The sequence below is a fragment of the Pseudopipra pipra genome, chromosome 11 (genome assembly GCF_036250125.1).
Source record: "Pseudopipra pipra isolate bDixPip1 chromosome 11, bDixPip1.hap1, whole genome shotgun sequence".
NCBI classification, from domain to species: domain Eukaryota; kingdom Metazoa; phylum Chordata; class Aves; order Passeriformes; family Pipridae; genus Pseudopipra; species Pseudopipra pipra.
The window spans coordinates 20,266,890-20,278,939 of record NC_087559.1 but is presented as its reverse complement, the minus strand read 5'-3'; the positions used below and the strand labels follow the sequence as shown (position 1 = coordinate 20,278,939).

The window sequence follows — 12,050 nt, the reverse complement described above, 5'->3', positions numbered from 1 at the left end:
GTGGAGTCGGCCTCTGCTGCCTGGAATCTTCAAAAATTATTTCTTTAAGGCAGAATGTGTGTCTGGAATGCACAGCTCTCCTCAAGAGCCTGCCAGGTGTCTGGCAGGGCAGAGGAGTGACAATCCACGGTGGGTTCTGTGAGTGTGTGTCACCATATGTAGCTCTCATTATATCTGCTATTGGAAACATAGATCTGTGTACATGTTGTGGTTTCTGGAAATGCAGGAAATGCCATGTGCTTGCTCTTCTGGAGGTTTGTTGGATTCCATTCTGGGTTTCATTTTTTCTCAGCAAAATTTCCCTGAATTTACATCCCAGGTCACTCCATGGTTTGGGTGTGCTCAGCTGTGTGTTCCTCCTGCATGTTCACTGCTGGCTGTGACTGCTTCACGGGGAGTGTGGTGATATCCCTTTTGTTTGATCCCTTTTGTTGTGGACACAGCCCACTGCCCGTGTTGGGTGCTGTGGGTGTTACTGAAAGAGGGTGTTTGTGTTTCAGATGAATTCCTGATGTTTGCAGGCTGTGTTGAGGGGGAGCAGGTAAGGAAAGGGGTGACTGTGGGGTGACTGTGGTTGAGATCCAGAGATGCCACGAGTTACAACACCAGTGAGGAGATGGTAAGTGCAGTCCTGCACCAAGTGTGTCACTGGGCAGAGTGCTCTACTCCCAGTTACAGACTGGAGCTGCCCTTTAATGGTGTTGGCTGCCCACAGCAGTAGAGGATTGCCCAAGCACTGGGCTTCACTGGAGGTGCCCTGGAGTGGTCCAGGGAGGGGGATGCTCCGGCCAGGGGCCACCACAGGCACTGGCCCTGCCCACAGCACCAGCTGTTACAAAGGGCAGGAGGGGGAGTGTGGCAGAACACACAGCCCAGAGAGAGGAGTAAAGCTGTTGCACTCCATGTGTAACTCAGCTGTGAGGTACCTACCAGGCTGCTCGCCAACTCACCAGCTACTCAAGGCCCATATGCACTCTGTGTCCCTTTTTACAATACTGCTGGATTTTTCCATTTTAAAATTGCTGAACTGAAGTCGTGGTTGAAATTCAATTACAATCCTATTTGAAAAATACCCAAAGGCCTGGAATAAGCAGGAGTTGGGGTTGTTCCCTGATGCTTCCAAAGCAGAGGGCAGTAGGAAAGGATCAATTCATCGTGTCGGTTGCAATCAGAATTGCTGTTGCCTGTTGTGTTCAATGACAAATCAGGCCTTGATGTTTTTAAGTCCTCAAGCCTAAGCTTTTTCCCAGGAGGCTTTCTGCTGGGAGGGTGGGCAGGTCTCTTTGGTTAGTTGGGGATTATTGCTTGCTTGTTTTTTTTTTTTTTAATTATTTTTATTTTTTTTTTTTTGTTTTGTTTTGTTTTGTTTTTTGGGTTTTTTTTTAGAACAAGCAAAACTGTTGTTTTCTGCTTTGGTACAAGGAAGTTTTTCAGATCCCAAGCACTTGCCACAAATGCTCTTCAGAATCATTTTTTCTGCTTTTTCATGATGTGAGAGTTGGCCAATGCTTTGAGGAAGGAAAGTGTGTGTCAAGGAGGTGTTTGTGAAGAACACTTACCTGGAATCTCGCAGTGAGTGGGAGCACAGAGCCTGCCTGGCTGCCTGTGGTCACGGTCTGAACCTGCCGGCCGCCGCTGCCTTTTCATTGTTCTTTCTGAATTTTGTGTTTCTTTGTGTTCTTGGAGCTCCAGAATCCCCCCCAGAGCAGAATTGATTCTTTAGCTGCAAACTATGCTGATCTGGAGGCTCAGCAGCATCAGGCAACCCAGGTCCTGCTCATGCCACAGGGCCTCGGGGGGACAAAAGTGTCACAGAAAATGCCACAATCATTTTTTAAGGAAGGATGGAGTGTCTTGGGGAGCACAGCCTGCATGTGCTGGAAGGGTTCACTCCTCAGGTAAGGCTTATCCCTTTGAGGAGAGCAAGTATGAGCTCTGATTTTGTGTCGATAAGTCACAAACAGGAAAAAAACATTAACACTTTAAGCCATGTTTGTAAAAAGGCATGAAAAGTGTCTGGAGAAAAAGAGGAAGTTTGTGATTATGTATAGAATCACAGAATCCCAGAATGGGTTGGAAAGGGTCTTAAAGCTCATCTTGTTCCAGCCTCCTGCCAAGGTGGGTTGATGTGCTGACATCTAAGTCAGCTGGTGCAAAAAGCACTTTACATCAGCCTGAACTCCAGCATAGCACTGTGCAATCTCCACTGCTAACTCACTACCAGTGGCACTGGATGTCACTGGGTATTTTATTTGGGTCTGTTACTGCTCCTCCACAGTTCAGCATTAAAAAATATTTAGGGGTTTCCATGGCAGTTTGGACCAAATTAGTTGCAAAAATGTGAGGTTAGTGGTTCCTAACACATTCAGAGCAACTTGAAAATAGGCTCAAAATTACATGAGACTTCGACATGTTTAGGCTGGTCAGGAAAAGGTTCTTCCCCCAGAGGGTGCTTGGGCACTGCCCAGGCTCCCCAGGGCAGTGGACACAGCCCCAAGGCTGCCAGAGCTCCAGGAGGGTTTGGATGACGCTCTCAGGGACAGGGTGGGACTGTGGAGGGGCAGGAGCTGGACTGGATGATCCTTGTGGGTCCTTTCCAACTCAGGCTATTCCCTTCCATTCCCTTCCATTCCCTTCCATTCCCTTCCATTCCCTTCCCTTCCATTCCCTTCCCTTCCATTCCCTTCCATTCCATTCCATTCCATTCCATTCCATTCCATTCCATTCCATTCCATTCCATTCCATTCCATTCCATTCCATTCCATTCCATGCTGCAGTGTTTCCTGTTGGCAGCAAATTCATGTCTGCGTTATTATTCACCGGTAATGACATCATCTGGAACTGAAGGAAATCAGTTTTGGACAAGTTACTTTGTTACTGCTTCCATTTGAGTTCAGATTTACTTTTTAAACTTTTAAATATGTTGTGCTTTGAAATGGCACAAACCCACATAAAAGCTTTGATAAGAAGGGAGAAGAAAAATCTCGTCTCGGAGGTACCTCGTTTGCCAGAATAAGACCATAGGAGTAAATTGTCCTACTGGGGACTGAGAGGTGGGAAGTTCTTTTGCAAGAGCACTTAGAGCTTCACTGAGATACTATTTCATTTGTCTTCCTCAGCTGGATTAAAGTTTGTGAGCTTGGTTGTTGTATTTTTAAACAGGGAAACGTTAAAGGTGTAAGCAGGGAAGTGCTGGTGGCTCCTGGCACTGGGAGCGTTGGTCTTGGCTGCCAGGCAGGGCCGCTGCCATCCCAGGCAGGATGCCATGTGTTTCCCAGAAAAGAAGCTGGGAGCTTGGTTCCATTTAAAATGTCTGGTTACATCAAATTCTGATACTTGCTGAGCTTATGAACTCTTCCTTCCGTGTGCTCAGAGGAGATTGGAGTCCCTCAGGTGCCTTGCCTAGACCCTTGAAGACCCCTGTGTGCTTCCTGCTGTTCTTTGCTTTAGTTCACATTCCAGTTTGGGCAGATTTACCTTATGGAATGCTGGTGTGCTGCACTGGAAGGTTGTTCACATTTCAGCCATGTGACTCAAAGGTGTTTGGTATTGCCCTGCTTCCATTCCAGCAGCTACAAGGGCAGAGATTCCTTCTGGCTGTTGGTCAGATCATCGTACCCTGAACAGTTCTGTAAATCCCACCACGTCTCCCTAGGTTAGAATGAGCATGAACCTCTCTTCCCTCCTCGGAAATTCCCAGGGCTGGGGCCCCATCCAGAGCCATGCTGTGTTTCTCACAGGAGTAAGCTCCAGTTCACCTCCACGTCGTGAGACTGAGTCTGTGTGTTTGCTGAGCCAGGCTCATCCGAAAATAGGGCTTAAAAGAACAGTTTTGTAAAATGTAGTGTTAATTTGGAGTTAATTAATTTTCTAGGAATGGCCTATGACATTCCTGAGGGCTTGTACTGCTGCAGCACCTGATGGGCTGCCAGTTATTGCAAGGCTTTGCAGGAGATGTCTGTGGTGTCCTCGAGGAGATGCTGTTGTGAAAGCTGTAAGGAACAACCTCCCATGGCAGGTGTTGCTGTGGTGTATAGGTTTGTGCTCTGTAATTGCTGATGAACAGTGATAAACCCCAAACCACACAGTCCACAGCAGGAATCTGCTCAGCAGCAGAGCCTTGGGACCTGCTTCAGTAAATAGAGGTTCTGTTGGAGGCAAGAGGGAGAAAAGGGGCCCCAGCATCAAACCACTTTGGCCGATCCATCATCGTCAACCTGTTCCATCACAGAGCTTGTAAAAGGGAGAGTGTGAGGGAGACCAGTGCTACCAGTCAGCTGGTAAAGTGTGTCCAGCCAGGGTGGAATTACCAGGTGGAACAAGTCATTATGAGTCCATGGGCATAAAGGACAAGACCAGTCCAGTGCCTGGTCTCCTGGGACCCCCCTGTGATGTGTGCCTATTGCTGCCATGGTTTTCTAAACATACAGGTTTGCTTTGTTTCCCTCTATCAAGTATGTTATCCATCATTCCCAGACACACCTGCCATGTGTAGCAAAGGTGAAGATGAAGCATCTCCACAGTGGTTGTTTTCAGCAATGGGACAGTGCTGAGCACTCTGTGGGCAGGAGGATCCTGTACTGTCACATGGATGGGTTATCCTGGAGGTGAGCTGGCTGGAGGGTGGCATGGCAAGGGCATGCAGAGTGCAGCATGGATGTACATGGAGACATGTAAAGCCAGTTTGCATCTTGAAATAGGAATAAAATGTGATAAAGCTGTAATTAAGTCATTTGAAATTTGATGTTAATCTTTTGAAAAATGTATTCGAAGTGCTGAAATGAAATAAGGATACAAGAGCAGGTCATGGAGCTCAACAACAGGAACAATCAAGAATGGTTTGGGGGTTCTGTTAATAATTTATCATTCTTTAATTGTGTTGTTGTTGGGTTTAATAGATTAAGTTCTTTGTAAATATGACACTGAAAATCATTCCCATTCCTTCTTCCCTCCTCGTGATTCTGTCAGCTCATTTTGGAGCTTCCCCTGTGAACATTACTGTTGGCTCAGGATGTTTGTCATGCAAAATAGAACATGAAAAGGTAACGTTGGGGTACTATCAGGATTTCCGTGTGTTTATAAATTTTTATATATATAAATATATATATATATATATATATATATATATATATATATATACACATGCAAAGGGCACTTTGAAAATGAGAGCCAGTCATTGATCAGTATTTTTAGGGAGATCTGAGCATGCTCATGCAAATTACAGTGATAAGTTACCTCAGATTTAAAAATAAGTTATATAAATGGTTATATAAATGGGTGGCGCAATTAAAGCAAGTCAAACACGTGCAGTAGTCAGAGCTGTATTTATGTGTATAAATACACACATGTACAAGTGGTTATTGCTGTACGAAGTCACTGATGTTGCCTGGGCAGAGCAGCTCTGACAGCGCTCAGCTGGTTTGGTTTAAAGTGTTTATGCAGCCTCAGTAACTGAAACACTAAAACTTGGACTTGTGGGACCTCCCACGGAGATGTTTAACCCAGAGGGTTTGTACAGTAAAATCACTCCCATTGCTTGGTATATATTATAATATATATTGCTTGAGCCCTCAGACTCGGGTACAAGACGGCAAAGGCATCATTTGATTTCAATAAGCTGAAAACCAGTGATTGAAACACATTCCCCCTCCTCAGAGTTTGATTATTTGCAAACCCACCTTTGCCAGTGTCAGTGCAGATGTGCCTATCCAGCTTGAAATCCAAACCCATTTTGTTACCTGTGCACAAGAAAAGCACCCGAACTCCTTTAGCAGTGGAGAAAGCTCTGTTTCTTCTCCAGTTCTTGATTCAAATGTCATGGGGTCTGGAGGTTCACTCTGGATCTATCCACAAAAACTGGAAATTATCCCTCAAAAGAAAACAAGAGTGAGAAAGATCAGCCTGAGGTGCAGCTTTACACTGCTGAAATTGTGGGGTGTGAGATCACAGACCAGCACGGCAGTTCTTCATACAGCAAGATTGCTTGGACATTTTTAGATGTGCCCAGGGAGTACCTACAGACACTTTTATCCCCTTGGGCAGGTCCTTCTCCTTCCTCTGCCTTCCTCTTGCACATCCACAGCTTGAATTCTGGAAACAGGCATATTCGGGATTTGGTGATGGAAATTTGGTGAGGGTGCTGTCTGTAGGCACCTGGGGGTTGGATTTTGGCAGCCTCTGAGGTGCTGCCAGGAGCATCTCCCTGCTGAGGACGGACACTGCCACACCCTCTGCAGCCAGGGGAAGGTCCTGGAAGGGTCTGTGTACACAGCAGGGAAGGGAAAATATAGGGACCCAGGTTTAATGAGTGAGGATTGGTGCAGCCAACTGCAGTGCAGCTGGACCAGTGGACAGCAGCTGAAGGTGGGATCCCTGTGACTTTCAAAGGAAACAAGCTTTCAGAGAAGAGAGAACAGAAAGTAGCCCTGTAGTAGTGACTGTGAAGAAAACTAACTGTATCCCAAGTGTAACTGGCACACCCGTCCCCAGGGTGTGTGACATCCCTGCTGTCCCCATCCTGCAGCGGAGCTGCTCCAAGTGCTGTGGCTTTTGGAGGACAAGTTACAAAATTAAAAATTTCTGAGGGGTCTGTTGATTGCAGGTGGGAGTTTGTAGCAAGCCAGTGTTACAGGTAGTTTGGTAGGCTGTGGATCTTGAATAGCCGGTGTTACTGTAGGAGTATTTGCAGTAACCTTCCTGTTGGAAGAAAAATGGAATGACAGGGTCGTGGTGAGGCTGCAGTCAGTGTTTAGAGGTTTTATATAATGGCTGATTTCTTGATATGTTTGCGCTTATTTTTGAAAATTAATTCCTAGAATTTCAGAGGGCAAAAGGGATGTGTTTCACCCAGCAGTAACACACTGGTGTGTGTTACAGTGCTGCATTATGGGGGAAATGAGCCAGCGCAGCTGAACCTGGCTGCTGCTCCTCAGGTCTTGGGTTTAGCACAGCTTTTGGTGTCCCTTCTCCTGGAGGTCTCTTCCAGGAAGGTGGCCTGTCTGCTCGGCCACTGGTGGAGTGGCATTCCTGGTAGAGATGCCTTTTGTCTTTGAATCCTTGGGACAGCAAAGAAAGGCTGGAGTGAAATCAAATTCCCAGTGCTGCCTGTGGCCGTGGTGGGCTGGTGGCTGCCAGGGCTCACCCAGACTGGTCTTCCTCAGGAGTTGACTGTGTTGGTCTGTGGGGTCTCATCCATGTGTGTGATGTGTTCTATTGAACCATGAGACCTTGGCCTGTGGGGCCTCAAGGAATCGAGCAGTGAAGCATTGCTGGTTTTTGGGTTTCTGACCTTCAGCTTTGGGAAACAGTTCTGTTGCTGGCACACACTGGTTCTAGGCAGGCCACATAACAGTGTGATGCTGGCAAAGACCGGGGTTGTGCAATAGCTGTAGGTTGCTGTGATCTAGAAACTTCATTTATTTTAGTTTGATTCATTTCCTTTTTTCCAAAATGGGTGATATTTCATTTATACAACGACAACAGGTTTTTTTTTACTGAGGAACAAAAGGCACATGCTAATAGCAGACACTTCTCTAAAGCAGTTTGACCTGTGATGGGGAGAAGGTGCCCTGTGAGTGAAAACACATGCAGGCTGGATCACAGCGCTTCTCTGTGGAGGAAAGTTTATGCTGAATTTGTACAAGACTGTTCTGACTGTGGCTTTTCCACAGTCTGCAGCCTGGAGCTCTTCATGGAGCTGTGGTCAACCACTGAGGTGACACGTTGTGTGAGGAAGAAGTGCTGAGGCACTAATGTCACGGAATTTTGTTGGTTATACAGTAATGCAAGGGTTATTTTCCTCGGGACAATTCCCTTTCCTACTCCCTTCTGCACTGGGCAGAATGCAGCCCGTGGTTTTGAAAATGTATTTGAAAACGAGTCCATTCCTGGGATTTTTGGTTTACTGTGGCACTTGACTCTCAGTGCATCCCTCGGTTGTGTGCAGCAGATAAATAAGGATTTATTTTGATCAACCCAGCACTAATTCCATAGAGAAGTTTTGTGGTGTGTGTGGTGATAGAGGTAGTTTGTAGGGATCTGGAGAGTTGCTTGTGCAGCCTGGTATGAGCTGGGAGCCAGAGGGAAGAAGGGTAAAGGGCAGTTTTATGCATGAATCCACTTTGTGGTGTGTGGCCACTAACCCAGCACAGCGTTTTCATCCAGGCAAGCCCCAGGACCAGGACTCAGCTTGCAAGTGCCCTTTATAGAGCTCTCAGTGACCTCAGGGGGAAATCCTCGGTGTCCACCCGCTTGTTTTTCAGATCTCAGCCATCAGGAAGTTTAGGAGGAATTGTTCTGCTGACAGAGGCTTTTGTTAGGAGTGTCCTGCGAGGAGACAGGTCTGAGGGCATTGAGCCTGTAAGGTGAGCGTCAGGCTGGTCCATGAGTGCACTGTCAACACCCCCAAAGCCACGAACTCCTGGGCATGGAGCTGCTGCTTTCCTTAGGACAGGGCAGATAGGGTTTGGGGCTGAAAGAAGATGTGCTTTAAGGTTCCTTCCAACTCAAACTGTGCTGTGATTCCATTCTATGACTGTCATTGGAAAGAGCTGCCCTTACATTAAATGACCTGTCCTCAGTGAGGCCTGGGCTCCCCTTCCCTATTCACAAGAGAAACACTCTTCAGATTCCAGGGCAAAATGCTTCAAGCATATTCACTCTCACAAGAATATTTTCTTGAGTGTCTTCCCAAGAATATTTTCTTGAGTGTCTTCCCATGCTTCCACTCTGCCTTGGGAAACAAGTTGTTTCTGCTCAAACCCAACGTGTGCAGCAGGATGTAGTTCAAAGTCTTGCATTGCAAAGGTCTGTGCTCTCTGCTGACTGTAGGTCACAATGAGTGGTCTGAAAATGTGTAACATGAGAAGACTGAAAACTGAAACATGAGAGGAGCTTTACGAGTCCCTACAAATATCCACAGTATTTACTTTTGGCGGTCTTGCATCTAGTCTTCAGCTGGGGTTGAGGTCTATTGTGTTAAGAGCTGTTGGGGATTAGAAGTCTCTCCTCAGCAGTGCTCATCATCTGTAAGACAGAATCTAACCAAAAGGTTTTAATGTCATTTTATGACAACGATTAGGCACGTTAGGTACTCCTGAGTACCTGGATGTTTTATTGCAGACAAGACCATTTTTCTCTTCCGTAGTGTTCTTTTTCTTCTTTTTGCTTACTTAAAAGGTACTTTTTTCTTTACTTGTTCCTGTCATGTTGCTGTTCCTGAAGTTATTGCATCTGTCTCTTGACTACTAGAAGGGTCTGGAGCACAAGCCTGAAGAGGAGCCTCTGATGGAACTGGGGGGGGCTCAACCTGGGGAAAAGGAGGCTCAGGGGGGACCTTCTCACTCTCTACAACTTTCTGACAGAAGGGGGAAGCCATGGGGGGTGTGTCAGGCTCTGCTCCCAAGGAACAAGGGACAGGATGAGAGGAAATGGCCTCAAGTTGCAACAGGGGAGGTTTAGGTTGGATACTGGGAAAATTCCTTCATGGAAGGAGTCACCATCCCTGGAGGGATTTATAGATGTGTAGATGTGGCACCTGGGAACACGGGTTAGTGGTGGCCTTGGCAGTGCTGGGGAATGGTTGGACTTGGTGATCTTCAGTCTTTTCCAACCTCAATGATTCTGTGATTCTCTGATTCTACTGGGCCAAGAGTCCTGTGTGTGTCACTCGATGGAGGGGACGCTGTGTTGGTCACAAAGTGCCACCAGCATGAGCTGTGGGGAAGGGACCCTGCCCTGCAGGCGGGTATCGCCGTGCAAGGGGAGCCCAGAGATGTGCTCCACTCATGATGGTTTGTGTCTGAGTTCTTCTACAGAGAGCAAAAGGTGTCTGTTCAGGTGTATCTACCTCAAGCTGAGTAGCAGAAGAGCAGAGGTGCTGTCCCCAGAGGTGGGTGTCGTGGCTGGTGTGTTTGGCGGTTGTCGGTGGCACCTGCACGTCAGTTGAAGATGAAACAGAAACTGTGTGTAAAGAACAGAAGGTGACCAGCAAAAGGAGCAGAGGAGAGGAGGAAAGCAACACAGACAAAACACGTGCAGAGCAGTTTGCTCACACCTGCAGGCTGCTGGATTGCCCTGAGAGCGGGAGCTCTGTCGTCCCGGCGGTGGCCTGGGCTGGGGTGCAGTGGGTGCTGGGCAAGGCCTGCACAGTGGTGTGGTCTGCTTTGTCACCTTCCCCTGCTCCCAGGCTGGGGTGAGCCCTTCTTGGCTCCCTGAAGCTACAGTGTGGCCACCCAGCCTGGAAAAAGTTTTTACATGTGGCCAGATTATTTTGTGGACCAGTGCTGCTGCTTTCAGTGGGGTTACACAAGGAATAAACTAAAACTAAGAGAATGATTTTGAGAGGAGGGTTATTTTTGTGGTATTTTTTTAATGGACTTCTTGACATTTTGGGTTTAATTCAAACTTTGGTAATTTTCTCCTTGAGTTTGGTTTTGTTCCTGCTTTTTACCACTGCCTCTTTCTCTGGTTCCTTCCCTCTTGGCTTATTTCCCATCTGCTTTTGGGAAACCCAGAAATGAGGAGGGGAAGAAGCTGGAGTATTCAGCCTGGAAAAGCGAAGGCTTCAGGGAGACCTTAAAGTCCCTTCCAGTGCCTAAAGGGGCTCCAAGAGAGCTGAAGAGGGACTTTGGAAAAGAGATGAAGTGACAGGACAAGGGGGAATGGCTTCCCACTGCCAGAGGGCAGGGTTAGATGGGATATTGGGAAGGAATTCTTCCCTGTGAGAGTGGTGATGCCCTGGCACAGGTTGCCCAGAGAAGCTCTGGCTGCCCCATCCCTGGAAGTGTCCAAGGCCAGGTTGGACGGGGCTTGGAGCAACCTGGGACAGTGGAAGGTGTCCCTGCCCATGGCAGGGGGTGGGACTGGATGGGCTTAAAGATCCCTTCCAACCCAAACCAATCTGGGAGCCTGATGTGGCTGAGAGCAAGATCTGGCTCTGATTACCCAGGTGTCACGGGAAGGTGATGAGGCTTGGGTGCAGATGGGAATATGTTACTGTGCAGTAAATGGCATGAGCCATTCTCCCCATGGTGGCAGTGGTGATATCTGTTCAAGGTCTTGCTTCTGATGTCATCCAGATGAGAGGCATTGCAGTCAGCTGGGATTGTGTGACTGAGCGTTGGGGTCAGTCTCTAAGTCTTTAATTATTTTAAATTATGTGACAGAGAGATTGAATAGAATTTTAAGTTGACATAAAATAATTAGAGGGGAAAAAAGTACCATCTGACACTTTTCACCCACCCTTGTTCTTGTGAGAACTGTCAGCAGTAGGGATTGGGAGATCTGGGCTTCACTTCTGAAGCAAGGTGTACATCCTTGCTCTGTACATTCCCTCAGTGAGAAGAGATTGTTGGAAAATATAATTCCTTTCAAACTAAGCAGTAATTCTCCTTCGAATTATATCTTAATAAAAAAGAGAACATCTTGGGCAGTCTCTGATTTAGACACACTGCCTTTTAAATCTGTCCTAATTATAGTGCTCATCGCTTAACATTCATTTAATGAAGATCCTCATTTATATGGACAAGGTTGGCAAATAGGAATTAATGCCATTAAAACCCATGAGTCTCCCAAAGGAAACAAATCAAAAGCTCTATGAAGGAAATGAAACCTTACTATTTATAACAAGGCAAAGCACAGAATCACCAGCCATACATTTGTGTAGCTGGCTCAGGGCCCTGCAGTGGATCTGGTTTGGAGAGGACCAGTGCCCCGCTGCAGGGACCTGCCCAAGGGCACCGCTCCGTCCGGAGCACAGCTTCCTTTGAGGAGCTTCCACTCCAAGGGTCCAGTCTTGTAGGTGGACCTTGGCATTTTCCTTGGTCTTGGTTTCTGGATCAAGACCAGACCTCCTCTCATCAGCCTCAGAAATAATCACAGTGGTTCATCGAGGCCCAAAGATACAGATGGAAGGAAGACATCACGGTTGTCTCGGTGGATCTGCAGAAGTGGGGTTGATGCACATCTCTGCTTCTGTCATTTCACTGTATGCTGATATAGAACAGCTTGGTTTTAAGAAACACTGTCAGATTGTTTCCATAGGTGTTGAT

At 47.0% G+C, this 12,050-nt stretch overlaps 1 protein-coding gene and 2 long non-coding RNA genes across 8 annotated transcripts in view; 2 read left to right on the top strand and 1 right to left on the bottom strand.

The window, feature by feature from the left end:
• Positions 1 to 12,050, top strand: part of PHF2 (PHD finger protein 2) — an 82,644-nt gene that overhangs the window by 13,254 nt on the left and 57,340 nt on the right. The gene's annotated exons all lie outside the window — the stretch shown is intronic.
• Positions 2,550 to 10,332, top strand: LOC135420522 (uncharacterized). 2 transcript variants are annotated; one of them, XR_010433573.1, is made up of 4 exons: positions 2,550 to 4,607; positions 4,969 to 5,042; positions 8,262 to 8,363; positions 9,816 to 10,332. It is a non-coding gene; the product is annotated as an uncharacterized LOC135420522 (long non-coding RNA). The 2 variants fall into 2 exon arrangements; XR_010433574.1 differs by lacking the exon at positions 4,969 to 5,042.
• Positions 8,668 to 9,929, bottom strand: LOC135420523 (uncharacterized). Of its 2 annotated transcripts, none has more exons than XR_010433576.1 (2): positions 9,848 to 9,929; positions 8,668 to 9,024 (listed from the first exon to the last, which is right to left on the bottom strand). It is a non-coding gene; the product is annotated as an uncharacterized LOC135420523 (long non-coding RNA). The 2 variants fall into 2 exon arrangements; XR_010433575.1 differs by lacking the exon at positions 9,848 to 9,929 and adding an exon at positions 9,103 to 9,493.